Source organism: Equus przewalskii, chromosome 4 (assembly GCF_037783145.1).
Source record: "Equus przewalskii isolate Varuska chromosome 4, EquPr2, whole genome shotgun sequence".
Taxonomy (NCBI): Eukaryota; Metazoa; Chordata; class Mammalia; order Perissodactyla; family Equidae; genus Equus; species Equus przewalskii.
In genome coordinates, this window is record NC_091834.1 from 6,672,412 (window position 1) to 6,685,934 (window position 13,523).

The 13,523-nt window shown below is 45.4% G+C and overlaps 1 long non-coding RNA gene across 1 annotated transcript; it reads left to right on the plus strand.

The window, feature by feature from the left end:
- Positions 1-4,375: 4,375 nt before the first annotated feature.
- Positions 4,376-11,937, plus strand: LOC139082741 (uncharacterized). The gene is made up of 3 exons (XR_011538928.1): positions 4,376-4,446; positions 9,202-10,020; positions 11,039-11,937. It is a non-coding gene; the product is annotated as an uncharacterized lncRNA (long non-coding RNA).
- Positions 11,938-13,523: the final 1,586 nt, after the last annotated feature.

A 13,523-nucleotide genomic window follows, 5' to 3' on the forward strand; every position in this document is an offset into this window, starting at 1 on the left:
TCACTTTGGGCTTAGAGAAATTTCGAGAAAGAGGAGAGTCTGGCTCAATGACTTCTCCAATGCAGAAAGCAAGATTCTGGTGTAAAAAGGAGAAAGCTGGTATAGGAAGGTCGGGACCTCCCTTTGGGGTGGCATCACTGTAACTCACACAGTGGACTAGGGAGGCCCAGGCACAGAGAGCCAGAGTGGGTAGTGTCCAAGAGCAGCTTGACGTTGGGTGTTGAATGGGATCAAGAGCTGTGGGGCTGAGAAGAGTTGGATGTGTGTGCCAAGCATGTCACACCCAGCATGGCGTGTAGTAAGTGATCATTGCTTTTGGTACATGAATGAACTAATTAGTTAATTAAGGTTTAATCCACGCTTTTGATTTCCCAGCAGTGGGTATGGCTCAGGACATTTAGGTATTATCTATTTAGGGAAACTTCTTACAATCTAGGGTATAAATCTGATTCTTAGCCAGTAGGGAGGGTGTTAGTCTAGAGGAAAAAAATACATTTTATTTTGTTGGCATTCTTGACCCATCCCATTTTAGCTAAAGGCCACAATTAAAAGTTTTGTTTGGTAACCCACGTCATAGTTTTGCATTGCCTGGAAACTCAAAAACCATACAATGAAAGCTGTACTTGTCATTTGCCATGTTTCTGCGTACACAGTACTGAGATTGATGGCCAGAATTTAGGTAGAGTTTTGCCTCCTTTCCCTAATAGGGTTCCCACAGTTAGTCACCATCAGAGCGCATGACTCTCCACATCCCCCCAGCAGCACCGCCACCGCCACCATCTGGATTTTGCATCAAGATAACCCTACAGAGTTAACGAAGTCTTCCTTCTGGTACTTAAACCCCAATCACTCATCTGCTAGCGGATACAGTCAGATAAAATAAGGATGCACTGGTGCTGTTATCTAGCGAGACAGCAGGCCAGACACTCTGTGTTGTCACCTTGCCCACGTGAGTGGACTGAGGGGACTAATTCACCAGAGTCTGACACACAGTGGGCCATCATTTATTTCTCTTCAGAGAAAACACAAGGGCCCAGTGGGCAGGATGCCTATGAGAGCTGGTCAACACTCAGAGTTTTCTCCCCACAGAGCAGTCTATTTGGAGAGAAGGTTTACAATCCGAAGGTTGTTGAATAAGCATCAAGTCTAAGCAAGGACGGTTGTCTTGATGCGTTAATGATGAGTGCCCTCAAGTCTTGTCAGACAGACTGTTGCCTTCGTTTCCACTACGGCCACATTCCAACAAACACCTCAGTGTCCTGAAGAGTCAGGGCTTCTCCCTCGGCTCACTGCTGAAGCCACACTGCCACATTCTATCTTCTGATCTTCTCCAAATTCCATGGACATCGGTCTTCTACTGAGATCTACTGGCTCATGCAGTTTGGTCTCTGCTCCCTTAATTCTCACACCTTTTCAGTTACCAACTTCTTCAGGAGGTCACTTCTACTCATCATTGATTTCATCTCTCGTATGTAGGTTCTGCCTAGTTTCAGTCCAGAAAATAGGTTTACATTTAAGTTATTTACCACTTTTCTCTCTTTTAAATATCTTTGCATCAAAACATATATCAGAATTTTCTGTTATGATATGTGGGACCCTTTACGCAACTGTGCGTGGTAGATGTTGTTCTAGTTAAGGGAAGACGAGAGGGACTCAATCCTTTGGCTACACAATTAAACACCTTAATTCAGAATTCACCATGCAACAATTTTTCCTTTGGCAACCATGCACTTCGTGCAGTTCTTTCCTTAAGTTTGATTACAAGAATCAGACATCCACTCAAATTAGCTTAAGTAAAAAGAGGATTTCTCAGAAGCATAACTCTCACAGAAATTAATATGACCAGGCTGAAGGTGAAGCGGAGCTAGACCTTTTTCTCCATTTCTGAGTGGTTTGATAGTCTTGCGTCTCTTTCTGAGGATCCACGGCTGTGTGGGCTCCTCATCCTGCATCTCCACCTCCTCTCACCTTGGTCAGTTTCCTTTGTTGTGTGTGGCCCGAGGATCCATCAGCCCCAAGTCTACAGGATCTGGATAACTCTACAGCTCCACATCTCAAAAATAGTTTAAGATGGATATCAAGATGTTTGTATAAATAAAGAGCAAAATAGGACTAAAATAAATATGGCAAACCTACCCAGCGGGATTGAGACATAACTATGGCTCTGAATTTATAGAATTTTGTCTTAGATAAGGATTTTTAAAATCTGCTGTTGTATTTTTTTATGCATATACAGATTGTGTTCACTTTCTAGGGCTGCTGTAACAAACTGTCACAAACTGGAGGCTCATAACAAGAAATTTCTTGTCTCACAGTTCCAGAGGCTAGAAGTGTGAAATCAAGGTATTAACAGGGCCATGCTCTCTCTGAAAACTGTAGGGGAATCCTTGCTTGCCTCTTCCTAGCTTCCGATGGTTTGTCAGCAATCTTTGGCATTCCTTGGCTTGTGGACGCATCACTCCAATTCCCTGCCTTCACATGGCATTCTGTGTCTTACATCATCTTCCCTCTACGTGCGTCTGACTCTGTCAAGATTTCCTCTTCTCATAAGGACACCAGTCATATTGGCTCACTCTAATGATCTCATTCTGATTTGATTACCTAAGACCCTATTTCCAAAAGGGTCACATTCTGTACTGGGGGTTAGGATGTCAGCATATCTTCTTTGGGGGAAAACAATCCATAACACATACATATAATTTCATACAAGGCATAAATATGATATGCAGCGATTTTAAGTGAACATTGTGTCTTACTTTTTTTATTTGGCTCTGTCCCTCCCTTCTCTCTCCACCAGCATGTGGTATTATGGCTCTTTCTGCCAGTCTAACTGTGAACTGGTGTTTTATTATTCGCTTTAATTTGACTTTCTCTGACAACTAGTGAATTTAAACATCTCAAATGTTTATTGGCTTGTTGGCCATTTGAATTTATTCCTCATTGAATTGTTTGTTTGTATCCTTTGAGCACTTTTCTGTCATTTTGTCTTTTTCTCATCAAATTTAAGAATTTGTATTGTATGTATAAACTTTGTCACTTGTGTTACAAATCTACAAATGTGTCCTTATTATTGACCTATTGACTTTATCCTTTTAAAAATCAAATATATTTTCCTTCATACCTCCTGGTCTTGGTTTTAAATGCTCTCCCAATCCTAGAATGGACACGTAGCCTACCAGATTTTTAAACAGTCCCTTCATTGCTGTATTTTTTACATCTAAATATTTAACCTGTTTGAAATGGATTTTGCCATATAGTATAAGGTGGGAGTTCAAGTTCATCTTCTTCCAAGTGGAGAGCTGGGCAGTACTTTTATCTATTACGTCTTTTCTCTGTTGTTATGTATTAAATTCTCATTCATATCGGGATTTGTCTCTGGGTCTTTCTAGCAGCCAATTCAGAGAGGAAACACGAAAGACTGGAAGGGTCCCTGACATCTTAGCCATGGTAGGTAGCTTTGGGGTGGTGACCATTTAGGTGACTTACTTTTCATTTTGCTGGACTGTATATTCCGATTTTTCCTTTAACAAGCATGTGTTACTGGTTTCACAAAAACAGATAAAGGGGAAAAAACAGTAAACCCACTAGTTTCGTCATTCACAGTGCCCTAGGACAAAAACCAACTGCATCTAGGGAGCAGGACTACTATTCCTGGAAAGAGACCTGAGAAGGGTTTCCCTGGGGACACACACATACCTAATAGGGCTGTTCCCGGCAGACCCTGGACAGTCTATTTAAAGACCCTTTTGCCCTGAGGTGGGGCTGATTAACTTTTGGGAAGTCCTTTCCTGCGGCCAGCTCATTGTGAAGTAGCTGGTGAGGGGGTGCTTTCAAGCGTGATTGGCAGTTCTCGCGTGTTCCAGGGCAATGAGTTTAATTGGAAGAGCAGGTTGCTCCAGAGCTGATGCAATAACCACCAGGGCTGAGTGTTCTGTCTGAATGTGTGAAGTGATGCAATAATTGCCTGCGTTAAGCAGCAGCTGAATTACTGGCAGGAATTTAAATGCTTCAAACACTTCTTTGAATTGGTGATTAGAGGGCGCATTCAAATGATAGCAGAGTGACCGGATCCCCATAACCCCAGGGCACAGCGTCTGTCCCTAAGTGATAAGGGTCAGTTAGAGCCATAAAGTCTCATAAAACTGTCCCAGGGCGCTAATGAAAGCCCTGCAGTAAATTTGCAGGGGCCTGGTTGTCAACTGCTTAAAATAATGACAGCAGTGGGGTCCCCTCCCAGTGCAAAGTGACCACCAGCAGCTCGGCCCAAATTAACCCCGACTGACTCCCCAGGCTTCTCCACCCCAGGCCATGGTGCCTCACCCTAGGGAAGGTCAAAGTGTGAGGGCTGGGCCAAAACCTTCCACTCCTCCTGCCAGGCCTGGGACCTGGGGGGGAGCGCTGTCCGCAGACACTTGGAGGAACCCTCACGGTCCAAGCCCGCTTATGGTAAGCCCAGCTTCATGTTTCTTGGCACCACTTCCTAGACCTTGGCCCCTAAACCCACAGTAAAAATCTCAATAAAACTCCCATAGCTCTTTCAACTTTGAGAAATAAAATAGAGCTTCCTGGTGTACCTTCTAAGACAAACTGGCCAGGAGATCAGTGCCTCATTAAACACTGGGGGATGTCTTCCAAAAATTATAACTTTGGTTTTGGAATCACTTGTATTGAATGCATTGTTTATCTCAGAAATGGAAGATAAGATCAAAAGGGCTTTAGTTTTCCTTCTGGGCGGCTGCTTCCAAATGATTTTTACTTCCAGTCATTTCAAGAGGCTGGCTGGGTCTTTTCACTTGTTTGTTATCGGTTTTTGTTTGGTTTTTGCTTTTTCTCTTTTTTCCCCTCTGTCACGGTTGGTCGTTTATTTGCTACTGGACTGTCTTTATCAAATCCAGCTCTTGAAGATTAGCCCCAGATGTGCCAGACCATAATGCAGATATAGCTAGATTTAAATTCTTAGCAATACCTCTGAGAGCAGGTGAGAAGAGAGATGTCCTCTTCAAGACGTTTGCAGTGGGCTTGTGGAAAGCTTGGATGTGGCAGCAGGGCACAGAGACGGTTTGTAAACCTCCAGTTCCCAATGTCCTGGGAGCACAGCCTGTCCTCCAGGACTGGGAACTCAGGGTATTGCAAGGGAGACCTTCCAACTTGGGAGAATTCGCATTTTCCTGCTGTGATAGGATGAAGCAATCAAGTAGCCAGTGTTCTCAGCTCCCCCACCCCCACCTCACACACACAGACTTGCCCTGTGCCCTCCACAGTCCTACCCATCAGACTGGTTCTCCGGGTTTTGTGTAAGAGAATCAGGTGGAAAGGCAGGAGAGGAGGAGGGGGAGTCTTTACATGGGGAGCCCGGTGTTGAGGGAGGCTGTGGTATGTGAGAGGGTGGAAGTGGGTAGGATAAGAGGGAACTTCCAGAAGCGTTGGTGAAGCCTTCTGCATGGCCCCCGTGTGGGACAGGGAAAACAAGTGAAGGGCGCCATTTATTCTGACCTGGCTTGGAGACAGAGAGCGTCTGCTCTTGTAACCTGTCACCCGTTCCCCCTTCAGTTAGGCAGCCTGATTGTCTCTGGAGGGGAGGGCGCCTCACTCTCAGGCTACGAGGTTTGGGCCCGGAGCTCCTGCCTTGTACTCCCCAACCCCCATTTTAGGGGCAGCCTGTGACTCCTTCTCAGGAATCAGCGCCATTCTCCCAGGTCACAGAGTTGGGGTCCGTGAAAGTCAATCCCTGGGGTGTGCTAGAGCCACTGTGAATGACACTGCTCTCATCCAAGGGGTGGCTAATGCTGAGCTATGGCTATAACTGGGACACCAGCGGCTCACTTCTCCACCGCAAGAGCAGGTGGGGGGGGGGGGCAGGGTAATCCAGCGGTGACTGAAGTCACTCTACCCCTGGCTTCTTCAGGCATTGTTACGTTCCCCCCTTTCTCGTCCTGATGAGCTCCTTTGTGCTGGGGTTCCGTCCCTGGCCAACAAGGGTTTCCTCATCCAGTGCTATTTTGAGCACATCGCTTTGGGGACTGAGTCACGCCGGTGTGAATCCACCTTTTGCAGCTTCCTCTGGATGACACGATTTCCTTGGAACCAATGGAGTAAATCTCTCCCCTCAGACAGGTGACTCCTGTTACTTTCTTTCCAGCACTCCCTTCTTAAGGCTGATACTCCCGGCTCCTTTATACTTTTATGGTATTGACTCAAAGACTTGAAGGTGAAAGATCGGATGGCAAGTTCTCTCCTCAAAAGGGTGCGGGCTTCCTTATCGCTGAGTTGCTTTTCTTCTCTTTGGGAAAATGAGGACTAGTCGAAGCTCCAGTGTTCACTTAAATAAAAAAGGGAGTACAGGCAAGCAGGGCCACATGAGCCACTAAATTACAGGTTCCTACCTGTGAGGCACATTAGCGTGACCCATGTCATTTACTACTTATATGGAAGTTTGCTGATCATGTATCTTAAAGATAATTTTCTGTGACTTAGAAAATTTCTCTCTCGAACAATAGTGTTCTCACTCATTGGCCTTCTGGTCTTCTCTCTTAAGAGGGGAAGGAAGGAGAGGGTGTGCCTGGGATTATAGCCAGCAGGCCAAACAAGGAGTGAACAATCCTCCATCATTTGTGCCATGGCACGACAAGGGCAGGGACTGCTGGACTGGACTAGAAACCCATCAAGGAGGGGATTGGGTTCTAACTGCCCTTGTGTTCGCAGAGCCTGGTCCGGGCCTGGCAATGGTAGGCGTTCAATGGATGAGGAATGAATGAATGATAAACACGGGTGAATGAACAAGTGTGTGCATTCTTAGGGCAACAAGGAGAGCAATGTGATGAGAGCAAGGTCACCTCGCATCACAGGAGAAGGTGGCAGTGGATGATACAGTGGAGTCAGAGAACGAAGGGCCCTGAACGTCAGGCCAGAGCGCTGGTAGAGAACAGCCTGTAGGGTGGCAGGAGAACGGAGCTGAGGCATCAGGATACCAGAACCCTAATCCCAGTTCACCCACTAACTCAATCTGTCATTTCCCCTGGGAAGGCTTCTGTCTCCTCTCAGATGAGATGAGTGACTCGTACTGTGGGTTTCTTTCCCATCTAAAATTGAGAGCTAGGACTTGTGGGCATCTAGGAGCCATGGAGTGCCATTGGCAGCACTGCAGCCCCTGTGCCAGGTGACGCTTCCCTATACTCTTTCTGGCACATGGTGCCCCATTGCTTTGTGTGTTAGTCTCCATTCTCCAGCCTGACCATTTTCCAAGTTAAAGACTTTATCCTATTTCCTATGTGCCTTCATGATGCTTAGCACAGGAATAATGGAGGATCGCAAACTGGCAGCCCATGGGCTCCATCTACCCTGCAAAGTATTTAGTTGGCCACTTTTATAAAGGATGTAGCAGGCAGAATAATGGCCTCCCAAAGACATTCACGTGCTGATCCCCAGAACCTGTAATACTATACCTGACACGGCAAAGAGGCGTGTGCAGATGTGATTGAGTTAATTTTTAAATAGCAAGATTACCCTGGATTGCTTGGGTGGGCCCGACGTGATCACAAGGATCCTTGGAAAGTGGAAGAGGAAGAGAGAGTCAGAACCAGAGAGAAGGCATCATGAGAAAGACTCCACGGGCCGTTGCTGGCTTTGAAGGTGGAGGAAGAAGGCCATGAGCAGGTGGCTGCAGGTAGCATCTAGAAGCTGAAAACAAATTGTCCCCCAGAGGCTCCAGGAGAAACACAGCCCTGCCAACGCCTTGATTTTACCCCTATGAGACCTATGCAGACATCTGACCTTCAGAAGGGTGAGAGAATAAAGCCATTGTGTTAAGTCACGAGGTTGGTAGTAATTTGTCACAGCAACAATAGGAAACGAATACAGGAGGTAAATGTGAACGCCTTAGGCAGGGCAGGCATCTCCAAGTCAGGCCCACTACTTCTGATTGTTCACCAAGAGGCTTGCTTTGCTCATTTCTGCTACATTTGTGACTCCTGGATGAGCCATAGCCATCACTGAAATTACTAATTGGACACCAAGAACATAGGGTTGGGTATCAGGGGAAGACTGTGGCCCTTATCTCTTCCAATAACCAGTGACCAGACTATGGACCTATTGGTTGACTTCATTTACTCCCCCTTGCCTTGCCCGTAAAATAAGGGGTTGCACTAGGCTGTCTCTGTGGAGTTCTTCTAGGGTGTCATGGTTCTATTACTGACTAGAACCCTATCACCATCATATAATTTGGTTTTTGATGCTGCAGTGGCTATTGCTGCCCTGGTGGTTGGGATCATAGTCCCCAGCATCTTCTCTGGCCACACTGGGTGGCAGCAGTCTGCAAACATTCACAAGTACCTGCTCCATTCTTCCTCTGGGAAGAATGAGGACTCAGACCCTGGTCCCTGAACTTGGTATATGGATGCAGTGACAGAAAAGGCCAGTGACCAGATCTAGGTTCTCTGTGCACCAGAGACATTACATTTGTTAAAGGCAACTAATAAGTGGCCAATATATTATTTTAACAAATTCTGTTTGCTGTTCTATAAACAGCCAAGGAGTGAAAATTCTCCCATTGTCTGCCCCTCTGCTTTTCAATCCCCACTATTCCCTAACACATTCCAAGGCGTGGATATTGATCCTGCAAGTGTCAATTATTGCTTTTCCTCCTTCATGGTAGAAAAAAATAGTACTATGTATCCAAAAATGAGCAATGTTTTAACTTTTTTCTCCACTGGACTTAGAACAAGGAAGGAAGGTTGAGAGAGAAAAGCAGAACACAAAATACAATAGGTGCTGGGAAAAGTGGGTAAGCATGTTCCCCAACTCAGTTCAAGGCACCAACTTGACATTTTCCCACTGGAAGGGAGTTTTTACCTTAGGGAGAGAGATCAGCTGTGCTGGGGTGGGGCTTGATTGTCTTCCTAGATAAGAGCCTGGCCTGATAAAGAAATTTTTTCAATGATCTTGATTTTCCAAATTGTAAAATCCTATCTTATAAAAAACATATATCCCTTCATTGTTGGGAAAAATTTCCCAGGCAGTAAAATTAGTTGGGTTCTAGTTCAATGGGCCTCATCGCTTCAGGATGCAACTCTCCAGCCCAGACTGGTCACCAGATTTCCTGCCGAGGGGAAATCGTGAAGAAAGGTGAATTGCAAGTTCCTAGAGATGCAACTCACAGCATCAAAAGAAAGGACAATCTAATCTTCTTCCCTTGTGCCCCTACAGGTTTATATACTGAGAAGGGAGTCTCACGGGAGAAAATCCGGAGGAGAAAAGAGGAGTTCATAGCCCCAAACATTTTTCATCATCATTGCAGTAGGGCGTCAATCTGCCATCTGTAAACCCAGACTGTAAAGTGGACCTAGCTGTCTTTATTGTTTCTGATTTGAATTAATTTCTGGCTGAAACCTACATTCCACTGACTGTTGGGAAATGTTACCATTGGGTTCCTTCCCTTACCTCTGTGATGTGCCATAGTTCTGGGATCCTACAAAGTGCTGACCTGTCTAGATTGGAATGTCCAGGTGACCACTGAGGCATCTACTGTCCAAGTCCACGTGGGGCCGTGGTCTGGTGGGTCTCTGCTGCTTGTGTCCCACACTTGAGGCACAGAATTCTTTGACTAGGCTGCCTGGCCCTTCTGCCTGGATGCACCATGCACCACTCCTCTGGGGTCCTGCTGCCCCCCCTGTACTCCCCACCGCCTGGTCTCTGCCATGCCTGGATGCACAGTCCTCTTTCCTCTCCTCCTAAGCTGGAAGGAGCCATCTTTTCCCAGGATGGGAGTGAAACTCCAAACTCAACTTGGCTCCTTCAAGATATTCCGTTTCTATCAGCAAGGCCTGTTCTCCCTCTTAACTCTTCCCAGAACCCGAGGAATCACTTTCGGGAGACAAAAGCCAGAAGGACTGTGGATGACTTCTGCCTTTCAGCCTGCTCCCACCTCGTGAGGCAAGAAGCACGCAAGAGACGGTCAGCTTGCATGAAGGGAGGAGAAAATAGAGGAAAAACTTAATCCCTCAAAATACGGTCTAGCCACACTAGGTACTCTTTATAAGCAGTACCCCAGAAAACGGTGCTGACTCTTACCTCCTGAAAGGGGAGTGTGCTGTGAACACACCTTCTCAGTGCTTCTCATGGCTTTCCCAGCACCGAGAGCACAAAAGAGGAACTCAATAAATGTGTATTCCTTTGGTTCAATTTAAAGCTTTCTGCTCAGCGCTAAATTCCTCCTCCCCAGTATTTTACTGTTTTACTGTATAACAAACCGAAGGAACTGCTCATCTCCTTTGTCAAGGTTCAAAATTCTACACACTGTGTCTTCATCTTCATTGCTCTTCAGCTACAAATACCTGCTCATCGTGTTCGATTTTTTCTATTTTAGTAATGTTTTTATTTTTATTTTATTTTTGAGGAAGACTAGCCCTGAGCTAACATCTGCTGCCAATACTCCTCTTTTTGCTGAGGAAGACTGGCCCTGAGCTCACATCCGTGCCCATCTTCCTCTACTTTCTATGGGGGACGCCCACCACAGCATGGCTTGCCAAGTGATGTGTAGGTCCACACCTGGGATCCGAACTGGCGAAGCCTGGGCCACCGAAGCAGAACATGTGAACTTAACCGCTGTGCCACCGGGCCAGCTCCAATAATGTTTTTATTTAACCTGATATAAAAAAATCATTTCAACATGTAATCAATGTAAAATTAGGAGACATTTTACATTCTTTTTTCTTTTTTGGTATGAAGTCTTTGTAACCTTGCGTGTATTCAACGTATGGCACACCTCAGAGTAGACTAGCCACATACAGTTGGTGGCCACTTTAAATGTTTTTTTAAATGCTGGCAGCCTGAGAAATTGCTCTCGTGTTATCCTGCTTAACCTAACGTGAAAAGTACAGTGCTTTGAGTTTGGCCAGAATGGCTCAGAAATAGAATTGGGATCAACTATTTGGCACAGCCATGTCTGTGAGGCTCCAGTTACAGGAATGCCGGGGTGGAGGAGGGGGCGATAAGCAAAAATAGCGATTTCTAACTGGGATATCTTTATTTGTGTTTTCCACAGAGATTTCAGAACACCGAGTGGAAGGCATCAGGGAATTCATAGTTCCGTCAGAGAGAAGGTGTAAATTCTGAAGTACTTGGCACAGAGACATTTACAAATGGATTGTTTCAAACCCACACTGGTCAATCAATTGTTTGGAATTTGAAATGTATTTTTTTTTTTTCAAAAAAATGTTATAAACACTGGTTTGCTTTCCAGGCAAGCCCAGAGATACTATGGTGAAAACAAAACTTTTTATTTCTCTTAATACCATTGGAACAGAGAAGAAATGCTAACAAAGTCATAGCTTCAATCATATTTGTTTAGTTTTGTTTGAGATCTGAAGAAATCGTTTGGATTTTTCAAAGGTTTTAGACGCTTAGGGAATCAGCTGCTTGTGTTATGTCCATTTTTACTTCCTTCTTTCTTCTTGATGCTATAGTCAGTGCCAATAATCTTGGGGATGTCAGCTACAATCATAGGCAAGGGAGAAAGGGCTCAAAAACACCAGAAACAGAATGGGAAAATTTTGAGAGAAACTGAGGTATCTTACAGGAAATTAAAGAGAAACGGGAAGGAGAAGAGGAGTCAAAGTGAGGGGTGTGCTTGTGATAAAGAGGTTCCTTGAGGTGTAGTTAATGGAGTTGAGAAATGAGGAAGACGTGCAGAATCACTCCAAGGAGAAGGCAGGAGAGAAGTGTGCAGAAATCAAAACCCAAACGCCTTCAGGGCCCAGACAGGTACAGGAAAGGAGCAGGCTGGGGATGAAAGAACGGGAAATAGTGGGGAGCATGGCAAACCAGAGAGTTCGGGAAATTCTAATTTGATTTTTTGTAAAACATCAGTGTGAGCCTAACCAAATACCGCTGCAAGCTGAGTTGTATCTGTCGGCCACCTTTCAGAATCTTTGGCAAAGAGATTAAAAGCAGGAGATCTGGAGTCAGACTGCCTGGGTTCATCACCTGCTTCACCACTTAGTGGTCTGTGACCTCACTTTCCTCGTCTGTATACCGATATTTCTGACTTCATAGGATTGTTGTGAAGTATGACGACATAGGTGAGAGGCTGGCCCCATGGCTGAACGGTTAAGTTCTCATGCTCCATTTCAGCGGCCCAGGGTTTCGCCAGTTCGGATCCTGGGCACAGACATGGCACCGCTCATCAGGCCATGTTGAGGTGGCGTCCCACATAGCACAGCCAGAAGGACCTACAGCTAGATTATACAACTATGTGCTGGGCGGCTTTGGGGAGATGAAGAAAAAGAAGGATTGGCAACAGATGTTAGCTCAGGTGCCAATCTTTGGGGGAAAAAATAAAAAAGGAAACAAAAAAAAAAGAAGATAACACGGGTGAAGTACTTTGCACAGGGCACAGTAAGCCTCCAATAAATGCTCAGTAAGCATCCACTAGAACATAATCCCCTGGACAGTCTGTTTGTTGCTGGATCCCCAATGCCTACAATAGTGCCTGGCACATAGTAGGTACTCACTAAATATTTGTTAGATGACTGAATAGATGGGCGAAGGGAAAAGAAGGAATTATACATGTATCAGTTAGCTCTTTCTGGGGCTGGCTGACCAACGATGGTCTCTCATATCTGGCAATTGGCTAGCTGTCAGCTGTCAATGGGTGACCAGGCCATTATAGGGAAGAGATGCAGGGTCATAAGAGTTCTCCACACTGACCGTGAGACAGCTCAGGTTAGAGGGGTTGCTGAGCTATGTTTTAAGGAGTATAGAGTATCATCTCCCGAACTCAAAAACTTTTAGAACTAGAAGGCAATGAGTCTTTCTTCTGGTCTTTGATGGTTAATTTTATATGTCAACTCAACCAAGACTCAGGATGCCTAGATATCTTATGAAACAGTATTTCTGAGTGTGTTCACAGAGGGTGTTTCTGGAGAGATTCGCATTTCAATCAGTAGACTGAGTAAAGAAGATTGCCCTCCCCACTGTGGGGGGCATCGTCCTATCTGTCAAGGGCCTGAATAGAACAAAAATGCCTCCTTCTCAGGCCTGTAGATGAAGACTGGAGCCCACACCATCGGCTCTCTGGCTCTCAAGCCTTTGAACTACACCACCAGCTTTCCTGGGTCTCCAACTTGCAGATGGCAGCTGGTGGGCTTCTCAGCATCCATAGTCATGTGAGCCAATACCTCATAACGCATCTTCCCAAATTTTTATATATTTTGTATGCACACCCACACATCCTACTGGTTGTGTTTCTCTAGAGAACCCTGACTAATACGCGGTCCGACCCTTTCATTTAACACATCAGGAAACCAAGATACAAAGAGACTAAGCCAGGTGTGCAAACCAGGTAGCCATAAATGAGAAAGTCACTGTTTTGGTATGTTTGTGTACATGCGATTTCGCAAGAGAGAAATGCAAATCAAAACCACGATGAGATATCACCTCACACCTCTTGAATGGCTGTTATCAGAAATATAAGAAGTAAGTGTTGTTGAGGATGTGGAGAAAAGGCAACCTGCAAGCACTGTTGCTGG